The sequence below is a fragment of the Parasteatoda tepidariorum genome, chromosome 4 (genome assembly GCF_982258835.1).
Source record: "Parasteatoda tepidariorum strain Cologne lab strain chromosome 4, Ptep-v5.0, whole genome shotgun sequence".
NCBI classification, from domain to species: Eukaryota; Metazoa; Arthropoda; class Arachnida; order Araneae; family Theridiidae; genus Parasteatoda; species Parasteatoda tepidariorum.
This window is the reverse complement of record NC_141758.1, coordinates 98225155-98252325: the sequence shown is the minus strand read 5'-3', so window position 1 is coordinate 98252325 and position 27171 is coordinate 98225155. Positions and strand designations below refer to the sequence as shown.

The following is a 27171-nucleotide window of genomic DNA, read 5'->3' as shown; positions in this document are numbered from 1 at the left end:
TTTAATATTGAGAGACATCGTAAAAACAATATCGCAATGATTTTTCAATTTAATATTATTTTTAAGGTTGTTACTCTGACAAAGTTTATTGACATTTTCAATACTATCTTATCGTTATGCATAACATTCGCCTATTACCAAAATCTGGCACGTTATTCTTACATGTTGGTGACTCTTTTCAAGTTAATTAAAAAGAGAAAAAAAACCCAACTAACAAAAATGCAAAAACTCCCTGTACAATTTTTAAAAATAATGCACTCTTTTTTTGTTTTGTTGAAAGTAAACTTGAAAAACGTAGTTTTTATCGGACTATTAAGCTCAGCAATCTTTTATTCCGATTTAATTTTGCGCAACGAACTCAATTTATTTATGTTCTTACGTCTGAAAGTAATACGTTTATTCTAAAATATAATTGAAAGCTAGGGGAAAGTAAAAGCGTCTGATGGTCGATATTCTTCTATTTTTATTTATTCATTTATTTATTATTTTTTATTGAATATACAATGAGGCAATGTATTCAGGCACAATGTGATGCCAAACAATATTTGCTTTGAAAGACGGAAAAAAATAGGTCTTTCTCTAATGAGTTTTTAAGATGGCGCCTACATAAATCTCATAAATTTTTCTTTACGTCTAAATGAAAACAGAAATTCACAAGCAAAAAACTCCAGAATAATTTTCTGGGCCAAGATAGGTTGCCAAATATAGTTTATTTAAAAAGCAAATAAGCTTCAGATATATGTAAGTAGGCCATAATAGATCTAAAAATCAATTTTATTTTAGAATCATTTGGACGAATATTTGTAAATGACAAAACTGAAAAAGAGGTTCAATCTAAAAAAACAAAATTGAGCCGTGATGGCTCAGGGGTTAGAGCGTTCATCAGTACCGGATTAAGCGTACGTGGGGCCCTAGGCCATTCGAATTTTTGGGGCCCTAAGATTAATTTTTTTTTCTCGTATATTTTTTTTAAATTCAAATATGACAGTATTTATATATCTTTTAATTTAAGAAAGCATATTTAAAATTAAAATAAATAACAATAAATTAAATTTTACTTTATTTTGTTAAATTAATCAAAACATTTTATAATCATAACATATATATATATTTGAAATAGATTTTTTTATTTTTAAAATCGTTGTTTTTCTTAATTTTTTAAAATTTATTTTCAAAAAAATCCATTTTAAGGGGGCCCCTAATCATTGGGGGCCCCAGGCCATGGCCTAGTCTGACCTAATTGGTAATCCGGTACTGGCGTTCACCTTCCAATGAGGTGAACCGGATTCGAATCCCGGCGATGGATGGTCGATACGAATTCCTCATCCAGCTTGCACCGACGTCAGTGATGACGTAAAATATAATCAGCGGTAGGCGGAGCATGTGTTAGAGTCTTTTTGCTTTCGGGTTAATCGTGGGTGGTTTTCGCGGTTTTCCTCTCCATGTAACGGGTAAATTGCATCAAAAAGTCTTCCACATACTTGACCCAGGAGTTCCCTTGTCTTCTGAATTAGGTTCAAAATTATTAGGCTACGAAGTTGAACATTAGTAGTCGCAAACCCAAAATTGGGTCGGCTGTTTAACGACTGTTATAAAAAGTAAATATATAAAAAATATAGTGGCATAAAAATGTTATTCATGCAGATTTCTTACTAATTTTGTATCAACTTTGAGTTTTTCCTTTCCTATGCGAAATTCAGTTTATAAAAAAAATTGCCGGACATCTCGTTAAATCGAGTTTTTATTGCTGTTTTTATTGATGATTTTTCAGTTGTAAAGGACATATTAATCGGGGATTGACAGATAAATAAAAGAAAAATCAAAGGACATTTTATTTCAACGCTGATTTTACGTAATTTAAAAATATTAGACTCTATCCTCCTCCTAAAGATAAAAAGAGGAATTTTATTGACTGCTTTTTTAATCCGTTACGCAAACGAAAGAAAAAATTTTGTAATTTCGAGAAAGAAATGTTTAAAACCGAATGTAATTTCAAGTATATTCTTGCATCACTAATTGAAACTTTATGGAAAGAATTTGTTCATTACAAAAATTATGCATGAAACATTCTGAATTCAAATCCACCCTCCAAAAAACTTTAAAACACATTGCGAACACTTCAAAAGAGTTGAAAGGCCTTTTTTTGTTAACGTGGCACTTAATAAAGTTTGAAAAGTTTTCTTTTCATCTCCAATTATTTTTTTCACACTTTTTTTTTATTTTATATTTTTCATTAGTAAATTTTTTTTGAAAAAAAAAGGGAATACTCTGGTCGGTGGATTTCGTTTAATGTTTGCCGTGGAAGTCAAATATTTTCCCAAATAATTACGTTTAATTTATAATTAATAATTAAGTAATAAATGAAAAAAATAAAAACGTACTGTAATAGTTTTATTATTCACTAAGTTAGCAATTTTTAAATGCTTTTGAAGTATGTTTGTCACGTTTTGTCAAAATAAGAGAATTCGATATTCGGTTTATTTTCATCAAACATACAACTCTGATATTTAAATGTTTTTTTTTGTTCACTTCTTGTCTCCGTTTTCACTACTTTTTGTCTTTTAGGAGGATTTAATCTTAATTTTTTTGCGCCTTAATCGTGTCAGAGTTAAAAAGATAATCTTGAATCAGTCTTTAAAAGGAAAAGAAGTTGAAAAGAAAAATTATAATTACGCTTTATTATAAAAGACAATATTTTACTATAAATAAATCATATTTATATCATTTTTATCAATTTCATTATCGAACCTCTCATTGATTTGAATCAGTGATTCGAATCACCAAAGTGTACTGATTCGATTGATTCGAATCACTTCATAATCCTTGCATAATTTGCGAATATTTTGATAATATGAGTAAAAAAATGCGCCACAGACCACGATACAGAAACCTACCCCCCCCCCTCCAAAAAAAATCACAATTTTTTTAAAAATAATTTTATGTGAATGTGAAATTTATATCCATAATAAGTGTTTTAAATATTCATTGTTAACATAAAATGTTTTAATGTGTTTGAGTTATTTAAAAAAGAAATTGGTAAATAGCGTAACCAAAATCCATTATTTTTTAGCGCCAATCTTGGCGCCAAACAATCGCTAAAAATGTGAAGCCCTAGTTGTAAGCTATTAATACCGATTTTACTTTCTTATTTAACCTTATTATACGGAATTTTAAATATGTTTAGATATAATTTAAATGTATTTAGATTAAATATGTATAGCGTCTTCCACAGCGGTATAGCGCCTTCTGTAGAAGACATGAGCTTGCGCTTTAATGTCTAACAAAAATTAAAAATTGTTTTTTATTAATTACATTAGTTAAAAAATATAGTTATTATTATTTTTTCAAAAGTTTTAATTTACATATTTAAATCGCATTAGATAAATCACATTACTTTATTGGTTGTGACAAAGGCAAACAGACTGTTGGATTGGACAGAAACTCTATCATTAAATCACTTAGGAATGATGATATTTGAAATGTATTAGAAAGTTTGAAGTGATGATGTATTTCCAATTGCTCTCATTAGAAGCTTCGAAGCTTACTGACTCATTAAATAAATGAGTGATTCGACGATTAAGACAGATTGTTACTCAAATCTAGATTGAATACTGCATAATATGTTGATTGAAGTAACCAAAGCCATTGTTTAATATTAATGCATTGTTGCGGAAACGATGACTCATAAATATAGTTAAAGGCATTCAGTAAAAGTTTATTACATCGGACAGAATTCGCGATTACAGCTGGATTATCACAATGAACAAATACACCTATTTAATGCCAAAACAGAAAGATGAAGTAGACATATTTACACTTCTTATTTTGAACAATTGCCTTGAATTAAAATGTGTGTCTGGATTAAACTGCATTTGCAGTCTGAAGATAGCAGACTGGATTGAGAGGCTTTGTAAGATACAGGAATAAAATAAAATAAAGTACAATAGATTTTGATGACATTGAACATTTATTTCATTTGCAAGCTGACAGGAATTAAAATAAGGGAAAGAAGGAAACCCTAGAAACAATTTTACCTTGGCGACAGTTTGGCTAAAAATTGGCTCAACGTGGGAACATGCACCGAGGGACCAACATTGGAATGTCTAGATTTTTTATTTTTGGTCCTGGAATGGCCTATATAGGGCCTATAATGGCCAATATAAGACCTACGTTGGCTAAATAATGGATGTAAAATATCGGGAGAATCTGACAATTCTATATAATACCGATATTGGTTGCAAATATCAGTTGTATCAGTTGTAAAAATTCTATATAGGGCCAATATCGGAGAAACAATAGCCTTTTGAGCAATTACTGAGCCAAGATTCATGAATATTGGCCCAAGTTATTTTGCTGCTAGGGAATAAATAAACTTTATACAAGAAGGAAATAATTAAACTTAAAGATTTAAACATAAAGGTGAAAACTAAATGATGTTTATTTTTTTCTTTTTCTGTCCCGCTGTTGACTGATCGTAAAGACACGGTTCCCAGTAGAACACCGAAGTCAAGCATCACTGTCTGCTGTCAGTAACCGGGTGGGTGATTACTTTGATCAGGCTGATTAGGGACCGAGGGTGCGCGGTATCTGTCCTCGTTAAACTGTTTCACCGTGAAGTGCTCGACTTCGCGGGTAGGTCGTCAGGCTACCAAATCAGGGAAGCCATTCCCTCTGCAGAGGATTAAAATTGCGATGGCATGTCTTTGGATCATGCTCAGGGATGTTTACCAGACCGCAGCCAATAGACCATGATGCAGCTCTAGTGCGACGCAAATAATGTAACTACCTACCTGTCTTGATGCTAGAAATGAACAACACTTAACAAGCAAAAAAAGGAATTTGAAAAAATTCGTAATAGCGGGAGGGTAGTAATTTTTGAGCTCGTTATAAACTTACAGTTTTTGTATCAATAATATTAGCATTAAAGACCGTGGCTGTCGTATTCGTTATATCGAGCTTTTACTAAATTTATACCTCGTATTTTTTTATTTCGACGATATTGTAGAGCTTTATGATATTTATGTTTTTTAAGAACGTTATTATTCGTATTTCGAAGTTTTTAGCATTTTACCCTATTTAACTCTATACTATGCACTTAAAATTTATATTATTTTGCTTATATATTTCAAATTTGTTCCATTTTCAAAAGGAATGATAATTTTAAACCCATCTTTTGAAAACTAAAATTATCCCGTTTTGCTTTTTTATGGATATTAGTATGTTTAAGTTTTTTTTTCTCTCCTTCAAATGCATTTAAATTTGTATGATGTGCTAAGAAATTTATGGTTTTTCGTCTTAACTTCGACTTAACTAAAATTATCTCGTTTTGCTTTCTTATAGATATGTGTATGTTTAAGGCTTCTTTTTTAAATTTTTTTTTATAAGCATTTATATTTGAATGATGTACTAAGAAATTTATGACTTTTCTTCTTAATTTTGTAAATATATTTTCAAAGTTGAATTTTTCAATATCTTTATTTGATAAAATTCTAATGCGTATATTGCCACAAAATTAATGAAATTTCTTATCGCGTTTGGCAACGAAGAGTTGAAACATTAAATAGGGCAGAAATGAAAAGCTAAAAGCGAACTGTTCATAAAAAAACTATCTTTTAATTTTTGTTTTAATGATGCTTAATAACTAACGCACAGAAAAGATGCATGTTGTCAACGGATATGAACCATAAATATATTGCTCAACCTGATTTTTATGAAACTCTGGCATACAATCTCTTTTAACTTGGTTACAATGCTCTTTTCTCATTTTCTAAACTTTTTTCTTTGCTTTCTTTTTAGGGTTATATGTTAGAATTAAGGACTTTAAACTGTCGGGATTTCAAATAACTGAAATTTATAATTGAGTGTATCTAGAATGTTTTTTTTAAATGTCATTTCATGGGAGCACATACAAATCAAACCGTAATTGGATGATAATTCCTCTGATTTGAATCAGATCCATGAGTTCGTTCATCTCCAAAACAAAAATAGGTACGCTCTGAAGGTTCTCGTCCTCGATATCAGATTAATTACACTAACGTTAAAATCGAAATGGGAAAAAATCTGAGTTTTCCTTTTTCTTTTTTTTTAGTGACTAATTGGCAGTCAAGTTAAAGTAGTTTGAATCTCTCCTTTAACACTAAACATACCGTAAACCGGGGCGAGTCTACCCATCCAGGGGCGAGTCTACCCATTTTAGTTTTATTTAATTTTCACTATTTTAAATTGCAAAAAAAAATTTTTTTACCGACGGAGGACTTAGTTCAGACTCTAAGGAAGATGGCGCTGCAGTAGTTTGATCCGTTTTTATTTATTTGGTGTCTTTTTAACCGACCTGTTCAAACGTCTTTTGAGAGATTTGTATTGAAAATCAGCAAACTTTTAGTTGGTGCACCGTAAGAATATTATTATTATTACTATTTTCACTTTGGTTAAGTGATAAACTTATTTAAGACTAAGATTACATTAATTTTATATGAAAAAAACAAAAAGAATGTAAGTTTTGCTGTTGTAAACAAAAAGCCAGAATTCACGGGGCGAGTCTACCCATTCGTATTTAGTTTTAATAAAGCATAATAATATAATTTAGAACTTTGTTTATATTAAAATTAAGTCATTTTAAATTAATTAGAGTATATTATTTTAATTCTGCATTGTAGGAAAAATCACACCTCCCAAAAGAATGGGAAAAGGATTTTTCATGATTCCCAATGTTCGAATTTCGATTTTGTTAATAATCTTTAATTATTATTATTATTATTTATTAATTATTTAATTGTAAATTTATATTAATTTTAATTTATTTTTATCAACAATAATCAGAAAAAAATGTTATTTTATAATGTTAATGATTATAAAAACAAAACTATGATCAAAATGTGATAATCGATCAAATACTCAATTTGTGTTATTTTATGAACAAAAAAATGGAATATATAATAAAGTTATGAATTTTACTTCATAAATATCCTGTATAGTAACTAAAATAACAATTTAATAGTAAAATTTGATTATTTACAATGTTAACATTCATTTGAGTAGAATGGGTAAACTCGCCCCATACGAGAGATTTGTCAGCAGTTCTATAAAAATATACAGTAACAGCGTAACTGTTAATATTTTCTAAAATCAATTTCACAGCTTTAAAGAGGGATAAATAGCGATTCCGAAACACCTATTAAAAGTCTTTTTTCTTTAATATTTACAAAAGTTTGACCACTTGAAAGTTGACAAACTGAAAAAAATGGGTAGACTCGCCCCGGTTTACCGTACTAAAACCGGTCAAATGACCGTTTAAGAACTTTTGCATTGAAAATACGCTTATTATTTTATCGTTTTTGCACATTTGACTTCATAACTATTTCCAACAATTATTTAGAGATTCTATTATTATTGTTTTCGTATTTTGTTTGTTTTGAATAATATTTGTCGTATACCTATTTCTACTACAACCGGTCATTTGACCGGGAGAACAATTTATTGCCTTTTAGAGTTATCGGATCAGAAATGACGATGCAATGCGTGTTCAGCGCATTGCATTCGATAAGTTGCGCATTTCTGTAAAGACTGTTGAGTAGTTAGCTCAATCAGAATAACTGTGAATTCAAATTTCAAGAAAGAACTTAAAATTTTAGATTGGCATTTTTGTGCCAGAAAAAGTGCCAAAAACTAAATGTTTTGGTAAGTAGCTTACAACTGATTTTCATAGCTTTACTTCATTTCTACCTAACTGTTAGTTTTTACCCAAAAAAATGTCGAAACAATCAAGACAGCACAAGTTCTTAGAAGATATAATATTAATTACAAGAATAATTATAATTCTTATAATTCTCATATATTCTTATAATTATAATAATCTACAGAAATAATAAAAATTAGAAGAAATATGTTAGCTGAAAATGTTTAAATATATGTAAAAAATGCGTTGACCGATGAATTAAAAATTCTTATTCTTTGTGTTTGTAATACAATAAAAATTGGCAATATACAATTTTGTTTAATTATAATTAAGTTTTTTTAGTTTATTTTCTTCCTAACATCCATATTTCATACATTTAATCAAGAAACTTAGAGTCCGGTAATTTGACCGGCTTTGGTATAAATAGGTATAAATTAAGTGTTGGCATGTTTAGTGTTAAAACTAATTGAAGCAACCCCCCTTCCCCACTACTTAGGTACCATGGTTGGTTCTAAAAAGTGTAAGTTTGAACGAAAAAAAAAAAGATTCCATTTAACCCCTTATTTTATTCGCATCTTCTTGTATGGTTGAGGGAGCTGGTATTACTAATCAATGTTGGATAAGTGTTTTTCAGGATGTAAGCATTGTATGATACACTTTGGACATAATATTAGAGTGGCATATGAAGTATAGTCTAGAACAGTGTTCAGCGGATCAAATGGTACCGGACAGCCCAAATTCATTGAAACTGAATTTAAATTCCTTGGTTTGTACCCCAAATTAAAAATATCTGGTAAGGAATGGATCTGCGACCCATTTGTCAACAAATCGGGCGAATCTAGCATGTCTGTGCAAGATGAAGATCAGCTGCTGGAGATTGCAAATGACGGTGGCCTTAAAACTACGTTCTGCCGGGGGTCTGGATTAAAGTCATGGCAGAACACCCCGAGATTGCCACCACAGCACTTAAATCCTTGTTTGCCATTTCCGACAACCTATCTGTGTGAAGCGGGATTTTCTGCAATAACAGAAACCAAAACAAAGCATCGGAATAAACAACACACTTCGGGTGTCATTGTCTCCGATTACCCCCCAGATGGAACAGTCTCATTGCAAAGAAGCAAGCTCAGGGTTCTCATTGATTTAACGTTCTAGTAAGTTGAAATGTTAAATCCCTTCATATTTATCTTTGGTGTAACTGTATTTTATTTTGAAGGCATGCTTAAATACAATTAAATTAAAATTAGTAAATCAAAATAATCTAAAATATAAATGATCCACGTGCCCCTCCCCCCAGCGGGCCGCGGTAAAATTATCAAACGTTGACAGGTTCGCGGTGTTAAAAGGTAGGGGAACACTGGTCTAGAACACTGTTTCTTGAAGGACAGATAAAGTATTTCGGTACCTGGTTTTTATTTCGGTACTTCATCACAGATTGGTAAGGTTAGTAATTTTAACTATAGGAATAATTTTTGCATACACAAAAATTACATGACATTTAAATTTTTTTTGACTAGTTTGTTTCTGATCATTCACATATTATATTTTTTTAGCATACTCTATTTTTTTACAATCGAAATACATTTTGAATCCAAACCCATTTAAATTTAAATAAAATTTCTATTAATTCCAATACAAAGAGCAAAACAGCGAAACCAAATTATATAACTATGCGCAGACAGCAAACGAAATAAATATAAAGGAAATTCTATCGTTAATTATTGCTCTTTATTGTATTTGATTTTAAATAAATACCAAACTCAAGTTAATAGTGGCTGTGGACCTGTAAATAGTGTTTGCTGACTGGTCTGAGAAATAGTGGTCTGAATTAAGCAGAAACAAGAAAGAATGTTAGTAATACTCATAGCAATTTCCATCGTAGTCAGCCAAAAGCGTATTAAAAAATAAAAGTGCAATAAAAAATATTTAAATAGGTTAATAAAGTACTCTATTTCTGAAAATTACGCATTCTGGTGTAACGAGTTTTTTCCAGTTTTCAAACGGCATTGAAAATGACTCTTTAGTTTAAAACACTTGTTTTTTTTAAACCTAAAAAAAAAAGAGGCATTTGTTTTTGAACAAGTTCTTTTAATACTTCATAAATGAGTTTTTAATTCATGCTCTTTTGTTCTTCCCAGTTTTTGCTGGAGATTAATTTTAGGAAACTTAATCAATTTCAATGAATCATTAATAAAATTTAAATGCATTTGACACGCATAAAATGCATCAGTCTGTACTTGCTATATGTTGAATATTTTTTTAATCTCGTGTCATTTACAATATCTTTTAATAAGTGGAATAAAATTTAAATTTTGTTTTAGTATACAAATAAATCATTTTTATGTGTATCATTTATTTTATAGGTGTATCATACAAAGTAAAATCTCAGGTGCTTATTATAAAAAAAGGTAATTTTATTTAAATAAGGTAGTTTTAATAGACTTATAATGAAAATAAAAATTTCATGAAAACGTAAGCATTTCTTTATAACATTTTAGGAGTTATAAAAGTCTGTTTTACACGTTCTTTATTGCTATTAAGCATTAAGAGATAGAAGATTTTCAAAATTTTTAGTTGCGTTTTCTTAAAATAATACACATACTGTATAAAATAATTTAATTTTTTTTTAAAAACTTCTTTTCTATGAGTCATGAATAAGTAATGAATTAAATATTGTAATATTTATAAAATCGAGTTCATATAGGTTGATTTTCCAGATATTATGTTCATTTTATATAAAGTGAATCTTAAAATGTGTTGCAAGAATTTCTTACGAAAATTTCAAGGAAAGCAGATGAAAAATCGGTGGTTTATTTGGTGTTATTTGAAAACCATCGAATTTGAAAAACCGAAATTGGTGGTTTATTTGGTATTATTTATTATTGTTATTCAAAAGTCATTGACTTTTAAAAGCAGATGAAAAATCTGTGGTTTTTTTAGTGTTATACTAAAAAATTACGGACCATCTGTTTTCTATGAAAATTTTATAAGAAATTCTTGCAACACATTTTAAGGTAAAATTAATATAAACCGAACATAATACTTGGAAAGCTAGAAAAAACTATTTAAACTCGATTCTTATAAGTAACACGCAATGTTGTATTTATTACTTTTTCATGCAGACTTAGAGAGAAGTTGTCATTTTTTTAATTTTTTTAAATTATTTAATTCCATACTTTTTGTCTTTAGATTCATTAAATATTTGAAAAAAATTACCTGGTATTTTTTCCCTCGGAAACACGTTTTAAGCTCAACTAAAATAAAATGAACAAATGGTTTCAGATAACTATAGATAACATTAGAACGACGTAGCACTGATCCACATGAAATTTACGCTGATGATTGTACTTGTAATAATAAAACATAAAGAGAAATTAAAATAATTAAACATTAAAGAACAAGCAATAAAATCTTAAACAGAATCGTCTACAATATTTATTTATAACAATGGCTAATGTGTAATCAATACAAACAAATAATTTTTCAAACCTTTCTGTCGAAACAAATAATTAAATTTTTTTAGGGATTTTTTTAATCGAGGGATAAACTTGGACGATGTCCAAATTTCAAAACCCTAGCGCCAACGATGCTGGCGTTAAGAAATTCAAAATAGCGTTCCGTGACAAAGACAGAAAAAGTAGAGTAAACACAAATGAAAAGTTGAAAAACTCTATAATTGTATATCTTTTTTATTATGTTTAATATGAGCGCACATTTTTAACAATAAATAATCAAGATGAGATTGATGTAAAGAAGGTGCGTGGATAGTATTTAGTTCGCATTCGTCACAAATAAAGGACGATATTATGATGAAAAAATTAATAGTAAGCATTTCAAAACTAAGTATGAATGTATAAAAGTACGGAAATTTTGATTCAGAATTAAAAACAGCTATTAATTATTTTGCCCACCTCTGTCAAAATTTCGTCAATTCAGGCATTTACAGGGCAGATTTGTTGGCCACTCTTTCAAGGGGCACCATATTAGGTGGGCTAATGTTGCTCCCACAGTAAGGACAGACAGTACAGAGAATGAAAGAACATCCATGTCCTGTCCGGGAACACCCATGAAAACTCATGTGCCCATGAACACCCATACCTCGGGAAGAACCTTTCTGGTTGCAGGCCAGTTCTTTGACCCCTACACAGTCCGATCGGAGCATTTTTCAATAGTAGTGTCTATTCCGAGATAGCCTGGTTGGTAGGGTACTGGACCCATGTCCAAGAGTTCGTGAGTTCGATCCCTGCTAGCCTAAGACTTCCCATGTTGTAAATGGTGAATGATGCAAATTAAAACCATGTTCCCATAACAAATCAATACCTCTAGGGATACTGATCCAGGAGTTTTCTTGTCTTCTGTATTGGGTTCAAAATTACAAGGCTACGGAGTTGAATATTAGCAGTCGTAAACCCGAAAATTGGGTCGGCTGCTCAACGACGGTTATAAAATCAAATAAAATATTGGCGTTTAGATTTAACTGCACCCTTTAAAGTGTATATAAACGCTCAGTTTGGTGCTAACTTGATATAAATTATTCCTTCACCTATTTTTTGGGGATTATATTACACCATAATTTTTTAGAGTGTACCGATACCTAATTAGGAAGAACGCTCTCTATTAAATACTATATAATTAGTAAGAAATCATAATACATTACTGTATTTAATAGCACCATTCTTATCATTCTAATAATGTTATTTGAATTGTTATTTCTTAAAATTATGTTCGTCTTCGAGAATAAGGCACCTCGAACACGGAGACATTCCTCTTTAGATAGTTATTATCTTCTAAGATGAGTTGCATTTCAAATAACGAGAGAAATGACTTCGCATTCCGTCTACACCAAGGAATTGCGTGTTCCTCGCTGTAGAAATATCTAGCGTGAAACCTCTTGCAGTGCCCTTTACGCCGGGGGATACGAAAACGGAGAATCAAAATTATATAAAGGGTCAAGAAAAATTTTCCTAGTAAAAGTTCTATTATTTTCTAAGGAAGTATAAGTTAAGATACATTTTATTCTGAGCAATTTGTCACCACGTTAACTATGACGCTCGAAGAAAAGAAAAAGCAAGCTGCAAAGTTACAGGCAAAATATTGAATCCCACTCATTGAGAACAAAAAAGATACCTACCAGTCAAATAACTTAGATGAAATAATTTGGGATGATGTGTCAAATAACCTCCCCTCTCTAATATTCACGAAACTTTTCTCAATAAGGGTTTAAAGGGCCAATATTTAACCAATATTAACTTGTCAGATTAACCAAATATTTCATAGCCACTAATCAGCCAGTATATAGAATTTTCTAACTTACCTGACATTTTGCAGTCACTTTTCAATATATATCAACCCTATATGGAATTTTCTGATTCGCTCTATATTTTATAGATATTTAATCAATATATTCATTATTCAGCCATTCAAGCCATCATTCAACCTATATAAAATTATCTGACTCAGATTTTAATTTTTAGTCCCTTTTTAGCTAATATAGGCCATGTATAGAACTTGCCAATTCGGGCTATATTTTTTAATCCCTATTCTGCCATGATAGACCTCACATAGAATTGTCAGATTCGTTCGATATTTTACAACCATTGTTTAGCCAATATCGACCAGTAACATTTTAAGATGATTAAAAAAACTAAAAATATTTTTAACTAAAAAAATATGTATTACTATTTTTAAAATTTTATCAAAATAAATTTGAAAAAAAAAAATCACGACATAAAACAAAATGTGAATTTTAAGTGAACCCATTTTTTTGTGTACAATGGAAAAATCGGCTGATTATGATAATAATAATAAGGTTATATAATCTACAATGAAGTTAAACACCATAAGCTTTGAATGAGTCCCCTTGCCATCAGGCTAACCGTGGGAGGTTTTTGCGTTTTCTCTTTCCATGTAGTTATAAATGCGGGTTGGTTCCATCAAAAAGTCCACCCTGAAGGCAAATTTCACCCAATACTTTCCAGGTGTTCCCTTGTGCTCTAGATTGGGTTCAAAATTGCAAGGCTTCGGAATTGAACGTTAGTAGCCGTAAACCCGAAAATTGGGATCATCTGTTCAACAACGGCTATAAAATAAAATAAAATAACCGTCGATTTCAAATTATTGAGTTTTATAAAAACACGTAACGAAAATAAACGCTGTAGTTTCGAATAAACTTGGAAATATTAATTTGGTGATGTAGTTTGCTTAAACTACCACGATTATGTCAATCATTCAGATAACCTTACGTAATAAAAAAATATACTTAAGTATAACGGAACGAACAAATAACATCTCTTTTGATTAAAGATATAAAACAACAAGCATAAGTGATGATGTTTTTAAAGTATTTGCAAAACTGAATCCTCTATAGTTTATTTTAAAACACTGGTTTCCGCTAAGTGGATGAGAATGCTACGGAGTTGAATATTTGGTAGTCGTAAACCCGAAATTGGGTCTGCTGTTTAAGAACGGCTGTAAAATTAAAAATATTTTTTTTGAATGAGGTTACATTGGTCGGGATAGGTCAATACAATCTCCTAAAATTTACCGATTATGTCTAAGAAAGCATTTAAATTATCTTTAATTTATAAATTATTTTATTATTTTCAATTATGCAATCTCAGAGAGAGGGGGGGGGGAAGAGGGGAAAGAGAGCACAATATTTTCGTTAAAAATGCTGTCTCGCCCCAATGGTTAAGAAATACCCTCATAGTTTATTCTTAAATTAAAATTTCCCGCCAACTGATACTGAGTAATTAAGTATTTTATCTATTTTGTTACGAATTCGTTATTTAATATTATTAATATTTTTCAAAGTTCCATCAATTTAATTTTTTTATTGTGGTAGGGCAAGCCTCAGAAAAATGTGCATAGAGTTCTGAAGTAACTTGTCAAATTTTTAATTTTTAAGAAAGAATGCACTGATTTAAAATGAATTTTTTTTCCTAAAATCTAGATTTTATTTTTAGATATTTAAAATTTATTTATTTTAAATTAGCATATAAAATAACTTTCCCTTTTGTTGTCGTTATCTTGCAGGTCCTAATTTGCTTTCATAGGTAAAGTTTTGATTTTCCATGCATTTTTCTGATAATTTTTTCATCCAAATTCATCAATACAATTATCAGTTATCAAAACAATGCATATTCTGCAAACAAAGCAAAAACAGAAATACTTAATAACCGAATACACCTAAAATTTCAAGATCACAAAAAAGTTTCGATGTATTCTTCTTTTTGGTACTTAGTTTCTTTTCATTCATTTTATTTTTAATTTGAAAATTCGGTTGTATTTCATTTTATGCATTAAGCAAAAAGCTTCGATTTATCTTTTTGTGTAAGAAAATGCTTATTATTACTATTATTAATATTAATTTTATTTTCTAGGTGAAATCGAAGTGCTCACTTACTGAAATAGCAACAGGATACTTTACAGTGCAAAAAAAATGTAGCGAAGAAGACAATTTTTTTAATTCCTTTATTAAATCATAAATTTATGACCTTTCTCAAATTGTCTAATGACTGATATAATTACTGTATTCAATAATGTCCTTCGAAACACATTAGTTTGTGAAAAAAAGTTTTTTTTTCAGAGAAAATACGTTTTTGTGTCTGATTTCGTAACTTATGATGTCGTCTGCTCTAAAAAATTAACATATTAAAGGAGAGGCTTTCGAATCTTTGAGATTGTGTCTTAGTACGTAAAAATCGTATTAGTAGATCAGAATTACAGAATGCAAAAATTTGTTCTGAATGCAGGATGTTCCATTTTTTTTCGCACTTTATCTAATTATTTCATCTCTAATTTTTAAGTCGTGGGACATTTATAAATTCCACCAAAGCATGTATTTCAGAAAACACTATTATTTTTCATGAATAAATATAATTCCAAAATATATCCACGAAATACTTTATCACTAATTCAAATGTATTTGAGTAGTAAAATGTCTCATATTCTTTAAAGTCTTTCTAGCTGGTAAAACGTTTTTCTACAGTGAAAAAAAATTTTTTTTCAAAAAAAAAAAAAAAAAAAAAAAAAAAAGGAAAACGAGTTTTTTTTTTCTTTTTTTTTTTTTAAAGAAAAATAATGCGCATTTAAATGAAACTATATTGAAAACTATATTGCATTTTGAAAAAAATTAATTCACAGTTTAAATAATAATTGCAAACTAATAAAATTATCTGTGTTTACAGGTTTATTTCTAATTACTATTACTAATATTTACTTTTTCAGGATTAATCTCAACTGTTTAACTTTTATAAGTATTTTTCTCGGGGGGGGGGGGGGAGAGAGGATACTGATAAATTTTTAAGTGATTTTAAATTTCAAGACTTTTTAAATGAATAATTTTTTTAAAAAAAAAATTGGACCTTTACAAGTTAATTTTCTTATAATTTTCAGCCGAAATTACGGAAAAAAACTTTCAAGTTGTTTATCAATTAATCATTTCCTGTTAGTTCACTTTTTGTGAAAAAAAAATATGCACAGACCGGCCTTTTAGCATGGCTTTAATTATTTTAATGAGCTGCAAATTTTCTCTTATTTTAAAAATGATGGAGAATTACTGATTCAATCCAATTTTTGAGAATATACAGAATGGACGTTTAGCTACACTTTATAAAAGCGAATGATCACTGAACTTTTTCAACCATGAAAACTCGTCGCCGGGATGACTAATCCTCCAATTGTTGCTTACTTTCGATGTTTGATGGCAGAGTGGAATTTTATATGTCTCTCGAGAAATTAGGTAAGTTTTTTGTGCAATTTATTATTGCAGTCAACCCCACTTAGAGAAATACCGTAGGTTCCAGCGAACACTATTCAATTATTCGACTAAAAGGAGACGGCATTGTTCAATCTTAAATGCTAAAATTTTACAAAATTTTACTTTTTACTACGATCTAATGTATAGCACAATGTTTTGATTTAATAAACGCAATTTTATGATCAGCAAACATTTATAATTAAAGCTGTAAAGCTATCGTAAAATATAAATGCAATTTAAAGTTATATAAAAATAAATTAATGTTAACGAAATGTATTATATAGGTGATAAAATATTTTATTTTTCCGAAGAAATCTGTAATTGAATTTAAATAACTTCCTTTGTTTTCGGGCTATTAAATATTTAATATCACATTTTGCGGCCAAACGGCCTGTGTAGGGGGCAGGGAACTGTCCTTGCATCAGAAAGGTCCTGGGTTCGAATCCTGGGCAAGGCATGGGTGTTTCTCTCTCTCTCTCTCTCTGTGTTCTATGTCCTTTCTCCTTTGTGTGTGAATGTGACCCGCCCTATAAACGGGTTGTGGTTGTGTGAATGGCGTGGCAGAAGTCGAATTCCTGGCCATAGATGGCGCCACTGAAAAACAGGAACAATCGCCCACTGCCTAAACAGGCATATGACAAAAAAAATCACATTTTACTTGTTTCCCATTGTTTTTACTATTCCCTATTTAACTCCATTACCATTTGATTTTTAACTCAATGGTGAGTATATAGTGATATTTAATATGGTAATATATGTGACGATATGAGATAAGAATATACAATAACAAGAGAATATAAATATACCTAAAGCGTTGACACAAATAAACTTGATTTAAAATGGCACTAATAACTAGACATTGAAAAAGCGTTATGTGATGTATTGTGGAGACATGTTTCGTGGTACTGATGAACTTCGTACTGGAAGTATAGTTTTTATTATCTAAATCTTTTTATATATGTACAATCTGCATAATCTCTGATGATACCTACTCGGGTAATGGGCCCACTTATTAATTCTTAATTTGATTTCTAGGATACAAGATCCAAGGATACAAAGGATACAAGGCTTGCCACCTCAATGATTCGGGTAAAGGGCCACTTCGACCTCAGGCACCCTGGTCAACTGCCACGACTGCGGTTTAACTCCACTCTTTATACATGGGGTGGATACTTCGCATTGGAACCAATATAATATGAAGAATAATACAAACCACTAAAAATTTTAGAATTTTCGCATCTTAAAATTTTTTATTAGTTATTTTAAATTTTGAAAATATTTAGATAAAGCAGATTTTATGTAGTACGTGAATGTGATGACCAAAATACTTTACAATACTTCTTGATACAATTTTTAGTTCAGATTTTTCTGCTTCTCAAAGAGTTAAAAAGATACGATCTATTTTCAGAAAAATTAAAAATTTTGAGGCAGAATGTACAGAAATGTATTAACCGGTTTAAAAAAATCAATTATGGGTTTAATGAGCTGATTCAAAAGAAAAAAAAAATATGTTCATATTTCAAAGAGATATATGGGAGTTTTGAAAATGCATTCTTGTTTTCAAATTATAAAAACATTTATTTTCAAATATTTTTGATTTTATTATATTTTAAAAATACTCAAGCAATGTCATACTTGGGAGAAACTGAAGTGATTCACATCACCTTTTTTTCAATGGGGTAAATTATGGTTGCCACATAGATTGTTTCAATTTCAATTTCAATTTTCAATGAAAATAAGGGTGACCAAGTCCAATCTCTCTCATCATCACCAACATTCCACTAAATTTCTGTCTGGAACAATTTTCTCAAAAAATATGTGTTTTTGACGAGAATTACCCCTTATCGCCAAAGTAGAAGCTTCAAACATTGTTCAACATTTCAGCTGAACGTCGGAATTTTTTAATATAATATTAATGTGTATATGTGTGACGTATAATAATGATTATAAGACATGGGTGTAATTTTTCGTTATATACAATGTTATTAAATATTTTCTTTATTTTATATTATAATCGTCGTTGTACTGTCGACTCAATTTTGCGTTTACGACTACTAATGTACAATTCCGTAGTCGTGTAATTTTGAGCCCAATCCAGAAGACAAGGGAATTCCTGGATCAAGTATTACGGTAAATTTGCCTTTTTGATGGAACTAACCCGCATTTGAGTTACGTGGAGAGGAAAACCACGAAAACCTCCTACGATTAGTTTGAGGGCAAGGAGACTCTGACCCATAATTCGTCTATCATTGAGGATATTTTCCGTCAGCACCATTTTCGGTGCGAGCCGGGGGTGGAATTCGTATCGACAACCATTGTTGGGATTCGAATCCGGTTCTCCTCATTGGAAGGCGAAAGCTCTACCCCCTGAGCCACCACGGCTCAACTATTTTCCTTATAACAAAATTTATTGTATTATTAATATGAAATAACTTTAGTACCCTATCCCTCCCAAAAGTTGGAATTCCAAGAACTACCCCCGCCATATTGCAGATTTGATTGGAAGGAAATTCTGATCAAATCTATGTTTATTTCTGAGTATTAGTAGTAAGTAGATTATCTAACTATGTATAAAAATTTAATGATGGTATCGCAATTTTCCATTGTTTTCGGTGCATTTTTAATGGCCTGAAAATCACATGGTAGGATCCAGTTTTCCCATATTAATTTTCATATTTATTTGGTTGTCACCAGCATAAATATGATATAAGCCATAAAGATATTGTTTTCCTATAAATATTTTTGTATCTCTAATGGCCTGTTTACACGATTCAAGTTTTACATTCAAGAAGCGTTCAAGATTGATTGATATTGATGGAAATCTGTTTTCATCGATGTTGTACCGTGTAAACGATTCGTTCAAGATCTTGGATCCACTTCTTGAATGTAGTAGCGCATGTTCTACAAGACATTCAATTTTTTCTTCTCCCAGCCAATCATCTTTTAGAATTTTGTGATGTCATAGGAAAACGTCATGAATAGCGGGAGGTATTTGATTTTTACGCATTCGCCGTTTTTTTTACTTTCTACGGGTCCTGTTCAATCGTTTTAAAAAATTTTCATCTGGTGTGTGCTTTTTCGTAAGTATTTATTTGTATTTTAAATTCATATTTCCTCCCTTAATTCTTACTTTTTTAATAAAAATGCCATTATTTGTACCTAGATATTTATAGAATGGAGTGGACTCAGGATCAAGTTTTTAAATTAATAGAAGAATACCGGGAAAGACCCCAATTATGGAATAGCAAATTCCCGGAGTATTCTGATAAAAATCTGCGCCAAAGGCATCTAGAAGAGTTGTCTTTCCTATTCGAAACTGATATAGAGACCATAAGAAATAAAATTTATGGGTTGAGAACTCAGTATCTTAGTGAACAGAAAAAGGTGTTAGATTCTCTAACAAGTGGAAGTGGTAATAAGTTGAATACTTTAATAATAAGAACTTATAATTTTTGCATAAATTTTTAATTCCGTGGCCTTCTTTTCTTTTAGTCTCTTATACATTTCTATATTTTTTTTCTAAAACCTCCATAAAAAGAATTTAAGTATAAAATATCCATAGTAAAATAAAGAATTGAAAAGTTCATAAATATTGACTGAGATTAAATCTGTCAGAATATTACTGAAAAAATTCATATATAATTAAAATTAGGGAATGTATTAGTATAGTAAGGGATGATAGAAAATCTATTTCGAGTTTCGGTATATGCGTGTATCTCTACCATTTGATGCCCTGGTCAGTAAGAAAACAATTAATATGAGCTTCTATATTTATTAATAAACTTAACAATGAAACAAATAATAATTAGACTGAAACAAAACAAAAATATATAAGAAATAGGAGCTTTCAAGAAATGCTCCTTCAGGCATGAGTGCAACGAGAACAACTGACAAAAAAAAAAAATTTGATTGGCGACGAATTGACGCCGCCAAAAAGAATTAATTCGTAACAAGGGATGTATGATTCATTTTATTGATGATGTCAATATCTGTAAATCTAGATTCTTTCAAGGGAGAAGAGTGGGACAAAGTCCCCCTCAACTTTTGAGAGAGAAATTATCCCTTTTTTGGTATCTTAAAGAAATTTGCAGAGTTAGTGCTACTCTATAAAACCTATATCATATGAAGATTGTTTATTATTGTCACTTTTTGTTTAAAAATACTTCATTTTAAATCTTAAGTACACTTTTATTATAATTTCAATAACTCAATGAAATTAAGTAATTTCGAAAAATGGTTTTGGTATTATGGTATATATTTATAGGTCAAGTTAACCTAGGTTCTACAAGTTTTATTTAAAATGAAATAAGTGACACAGACAACAATTATGCATACACTACTTAAGCAATGCACAGATTTAAATTTAAAATTATCTTATTTAGCTTATTTAAGAGTGCATATTAGAATGGTAGTCAAGGGAGGCTACACAATTTAACTCTCCTGTTTTTTTAAAAAATAATTTATTTTTCATTTTTTTATGCCCATAGAATATTATAAAACATGAACTTACCAATTATTTGAATCATAATTTATTTATTTATGTATTTCTTTACTGTTGTTGAACAGCCGATCCACTTAGTGGATTTAACCCACTCAGAAGACAAGGGAACTCCTGAGTTAAGTATTGGGACAAGCCCCCATAGCAGAAAATGTGAGACAGGAGACGAGCATCGCAGATTTTTTGTATAGTCTGCAGATTATTTTTAAGAAGCAGCACCTTAAATAATCGGTGTGTTTTCTAGAAATCTTATGACCAAGCAACTACGTTACTTTTAATAATGAATTATGTAATAATGAATTACGTATCATAACTTATCTATCTAAAATAGTGATGCAACGGATGTCAATTTAGCCGGATACTGGATGTTCTGTCAAAAAGACTTCTTTGTAGCCGGATATCCGGCCGGATGCAGTATGTTTCCTTAATTTTTAATTAAAAAAAAAATCAGCTAAAATTTGAACTGAAATTTTAAAACTGTTGAAGTAAAGCAATCAACGAAAAATAAACAGTCACGCATGCGCAGGTTTATACCTCTGGCCAATCAGCGAGATTGCAGATCTTTTATCGTGTCAACGATTCATACGAGTTCTTGAAGCAGAAATATCAACTCAAGATCTCGAACGGTCTTGAATGGATATTCTTGAATCGTGTAAACAGGCCTTAATTTAAAGGTATTTACCGGAACTGCTTATTATTACGTTTTTAATTCTTATTTTCTAAATTAAGAGTTTAAGAGGATTGTTTTTATTATCATTAGAATAACTTAATTCTGCGTTACATTACTTTTTTCAATTTTAAATGTTATTTCAAAAATGATTACTCAGAAAACTGATTTATGTTTACTTATCATTAGGGTGTAATTAATAAGTATCATTAATAAGAAGTATCATTAGGGAGGAAAACATCTGGACATGGAAAGTGGTGGGGCAAGTCTTATTTTTAGTACTTATATTTGTAGTTGAATAATTTCAACTGTTTTATGCCAGGAAGCAACAATTATTGCGCAGCAATTTTCGGGGTGAGTCAGCAAGCAGGGGGATTAGTACTCAGCGAGCAGGGAGATTAGCTTTTTAGTACTTTCATAACTGTTTAACTAATGTAATTTATTATACATATATACCACACATAATTATATGTTTCATACTTAAACAGTTACCTCCTTTTCAAAAATGCTAAATCTCAGTGAAAATAAGTGTTAATTTAGAAAGTTATTTATCTGCATTTTTTTGGAAATTTAAGATAGTTTCGTATAAAATTTTTAAAAAAACCCTATTTATGAAAATGAAACAACAATGATACATACAACAATGATAAAAATTGTTAAAAAAATATGTCAAGAAGTTCAGAAGAGGTGGTTTTTTATGTCTGAGTTAGCCTAATTAATATCTATTTATTAATAGTTAGTATTAATTAGTTAGATTTCTTTTAAGACCAATTATGCATATGCTTGTGAAACCTGGACCATATCTTGTACGGATGAGGTTATGTTGGGTACCTCTGAGAGAAAGGCCTTGAGAAATATTTTTTGAGAAATCAAAAAAATAAAAAAATAAATAGTGTGTGGTTTAGAAGAATAAATCTAGAGCTTTATCACTCATATAATTAACCTGGCATTATTAAACGACAAAGAATAAAGTGGGTAGGCCACGTTATCAGAATGGACGAAGACTCTACCACAAAAAGAGTTTTCAATGCAAGACCAGTTGGCACACGAAAAAGAGGCGGGTCAAATTTGAGATAGATAGATGGCCTAGAAAAGATCTTTTGGTCTTAAAAGCTAAAAACTGGAAAACACTAGTAGGAAAAAGGTTAGCATGGAAAAACTTCTTGAGAAGGCCAAGGCCCATCCTGGGCTGTCTAGCCGTTGATGATGATAATTTATTAATTAGCGATCGAATTCACCGTTTTGAATTCACCGTATCGACAATTCATAAATTAGATCACGAAGGTAATTATTAGTTTTCATAAATTCGATCATTAAGGTAATACCTTCTTTTTTTTAAAGGCCTTCACGAACTGCTAAATCTGAATGAAAACAGAATGGTGTGTTAGTGATGCAAATTAATTTTTTTCAATTAAAAACAATTTTCTGTTAACAGCATTTGTTTTTGCTATTAATCTATTGAAGGTTGATATTTTACAAGTTGGATTGACATCAAGATTATTTTATAAGATGGTAAAAATTAGTCTATTTATTTTTACAAATGATTTTTCTTAAATAATTTTTTTTTTTTGGGGGGGGGAGCTATATTCAAGTAGTATTTAAATGCATATGATATCGTATCGATCGTGTTCCGCTTTTTTGCAGTTGTTGAGATTTTGGTGCAATAATTTTGCTAAACGTTTGATTTCTTTTCTATATTCTTCTTTTTTATTTTCATTTTCAGCCAGATTCTTAAAAAAAAGGGCTAGGGTGTCAATTTTTATGGAGATTTCACACAGGATATGCTATCCGTAAATTGTCCAGAGTTTTGCTTATCGGCTGAGGAATCAGCTTTTTATCGGCTACTAACATGAAATACTGCATGATTAAAAACGAAACTGACTGCATAATGTACTTAAATTGACTCCTGAGGAATCTTAAATTTCCTTTATTTTTGGTTAAATTTTATATCTGAAAGATATAAGTCCCCTTTGGCCTTGTCGGGGGTAAGATTTCTTTATCTTCACCTAAGATTCATTTTTTCACTCAAGATTAATAATGCCCATTATGTTCTAGAAAGTAAAATAAATATTTCTTATCTGACGTCTACGTTTGAGATGCAATTGTTCATAAAGTAAACACTTTGGTATATTTTATTTTTAAAGTGTGTAGTTTGCTGCGAATAAAATGGATTTTCATGCATTAATTTTCGCTCTTTTTTTTCTACTTTAGGCACACGTTAAAAATTTTATAAATAACTTTTTACTCATTCTACAACCAAAAAAAAAAAAAAATAATAATCACGATTAAGATTCAAAACTTTTTTCTGATAACTCAAATTTTTTTTAATGCAAGTTTTTTTTCTGGGATTTATTTTGTTATGACTGAAATTGAACAAAACTGCAATCAAAATCAAATTTTTTTTTTAAAATTGTATGTGAATTTGTTTTTGTAGATGACGTAAAAATAAATATTTGCTAAAAAGAATTTTCTTACAATCATGTGCAATTTTACCAAAACTTAATATAAACTATCACAAGTTTAATAGGCTCTGAGGAAAAAAATATTTCTTCTCAAAAGAGAAATGTTTTATTTGTATTTAGACAATCGATAAAAAGCAGGAATGAGCAAAAAAAAAAAAAAATCAGACTTAAGTAGTAATTTTGAATCCCTTATAAGAGAAGAGAACTTAATTTAGGTATGAATATTGTTAACATATTATAAGTCTTTTTAAATGAAAAAATTTATGTAAAAACCAAACTTGTTCCGTATGTTTCTATATAAAGGTCCTAGAATGGCTTTCGATACTGAACCGAGATTAAGGCTTACAGGAGAATATCAATTTTAAAAAGTAACGAGTTAAAGTACAAGTACCTTACGCAAAAGTTAGGTATAAAAAGTCTTGATTTTGAAAAGCAACGCGTAAAAAGTACAAGTAAATAGCAAAGAAGTACCGATTGTGAACATTTCGAAGAGATCAAAAATTTAAAGTAACCTTAAATTTTATCAAAAATGTAAACTTTTAGTTTCAAATGCTTTAAAGTTTAATTTAATTGTATCGAAGTTTAAAATGCATGAAAATGTTATAAAATTAATTAAAATAATGAAGGTTGAAAATATCAAGAAATCTTTACATTATCTATATTATATAAAACGCTAATACGTACGTATGTATGTATGTATGTATCAATAAAACCGATGATATTTCTTTTCTCGCGCTGGCAACAGTTTTCATTTTTAATTGATTGGATTCGGCGCGCAAGAACACGTAGTGAGCAACCAGATAACAATAACCAGAGTGAGCATTATCAGGTTGTTCAATTCAGATTCATGCACTAAAAACATGACAATATTTAATTTAAACTCAATTAGGAATTAATTAATTAATTGAAGTGAGAATGCTTTAAAAGGCCGCTGTTGAATTGATATTTTCTTACTGGGAGCTACCTAAACGTCTAAAAAACGTTTAAGTGTTTGTATTGAATGCATTGAATTTTCACGCTTTAAAGTCAGAATATTAGTGAAGCAATATTTGATAATTTATTTTGCTAATATGTTTCTTATTTAGCTAATGTTTTGATTTTTTCACCATGTACAATCTAAATAGCTAATATACTTTTTTAAAAGCCAATAAGAACATTGTTAGAATTCTTTTACATAAGTACAATACTATGTCTTTGATGATAAAATACTATGTCTTTGATGATAATATATTATGTCTTTGTGCTAGAACATTGTGTTCATTGTCGAGCGAGCGCAGCGAGTCATGGTTCCCGGCGTGAACCACATAGGATTGCGTAGCAATTCTCGGGGGTTGGTGAGCGTTAGCGAGCAGGGGGCGGAGCCTCCTAATAGGACAATAATTCTCTAATAATTAAAAAAAAGTTATGAAGAATAAAGCATAAATCAAACTCTTGAATCAAACCCAAGCGTTCAAATGTTTAGTTATTCAATTTGCATCGCAACTTTTGATTTATGAAGCGTATCTTTATTTTCTAAACTTTGGAAAGATTGAATTGATTCGCGTATTCGAAGATTCTAAAAATCATTAAAAAATTTATCTGTTCGTCAGAGATGCCAAAAAAATAATATTTTCTCTTTGCATATTAGAAGTTGTTAAGTTAAAATGTTCAAAAATTTAGCGGATAATATCAGCTGGCTTACAACTCTGTTTAATTTTATTTTATAATTTTATAACCGTCGTTGAACAGTCGACAAAATTTTTCGGGTTTACAACTACTCAGTAGGCTTGTAATTTTGAACCTAATCTAGAAGACAAGAGAACTTCCGGGATCAAGTATTGGAAGAAAACTGCCTTCGTGGAGGACTTTTTTTGATGGAACTAACCCACATTTATGTGACAGGGTGAGGAAGACCACGAGAACCTCCCACGGTTAGTCTATTGTAGACCAAGGATAAGCGCTAGACCAAGGATATTTTACGTCAGAGCTGTGGTCGGCATGAGCCGGGTGTTGAGTTCGTATCGACCAGCCATTGCTAGAATTCGAACCCGGTTCATCTCATTGGAAGGCAAACGCTCTATCCCCTGAGCCATCACGGCTCAACTCTGTTTAATTAAAGAAAAAGAAGTTTGTTTTACATTTAGCTTATTTTATATGTTGCATTAGGAGAGCTCAATGGTCAATAAGAACGTCAGGTCAATAATACAGTATTTTTTATATTATCTGAAACCACGGGTTTCAATTGTTCATAGTTGCGTTTTCGGGATTCTGGGAAACAAAATCGTATAAAATCAACCTTAATTAAAATAGAAAAATAACTTATGAATTAAAAAGCAATGTTAGTGCTTGAAAAAATACTTATTCGTTCAAGCAAAACCGTAAAAAATCACCATTTGAGCCAATGACGTTTAATTGGTTTTTGTAATAGGTACTACTGGTGTCATAGTGATAATTGAAGTTGCTTTTATGCACTAAAAAGCAATATTAATGAAAAAAGGTATGTAAAGTGAAACCTGTTTTTGTGCTGTCCTTTTTTATGCGATTTTGTTTTTGTACGATTTGTTTTGTGCGATTTTTTTTGTGCGATTTTTTTTTGTACGATTTATTTTCAAGCGGTATATGAATCTTAGCGGCGTTAGCACCAGTTTAATGTTTCCTATCAATGTGCATATACATGTTGCGGACGAACTCTAATTGCGTGGTCTCCTTGACAGCGATGTATCTGGACTTCGCGATGCTCTGTTTAGTTATTTTCATTAGTTCATTTATTATCAACTCCATTTTCTCTTCTGTTTGAAATTTATTCTACGCTAAACAAGTTGAAGTAAGTCAGTAAAAAATCGTCTGTTGTGTTAAAATACTTTGTCTTTTAAAATTAAGCCATTATTTTTATTTTGCAAATTCTCGTCTGCGCGTATCTCAAATACTATAGAATCTTCGTATTCAGAGTTTTATACACGATTCATATGTGATTAAGGATTCATTTTATAGTGATATTAAAGGTAAATAAATTAATTACTTTTGTTTCTATTTATATGTAGTTTTTATGATTTTTATTTAATTTTTTACTCATGAGTACTCCCTTAAATGGACAAGAAGAACCGGAATCTATTACAGCAGGTAAAATAT

General features: G+C 30.3%; 1 protein-coding gene and 1 long non-coding RNA gene across 3 annotated transcripts in view; one reads left to right on the top strand and one right to left on the bottom strand.

Annotated features, from left to right (window-relative positions):
- The window catches only part of LOC122271367 (allatotropins), a 57320-nt gene that overhangs the window by 26865 nt on the left and 3284 nt on the right, over positions 1-27171 (bottom strand). The gene's annotated exons all lie outside the window — the stretch shown is intronic.
- LOC122272721 (uncharacterized) lies at positions 19192-19910 on the top strand. The gene is made up of 2 exons (XR_015433212.1): positions 19192-19516; positions 19600-19910. It is a non-coding gene; the product is annotated as an uncharacterized LOC122272721 (long non-coding RNA).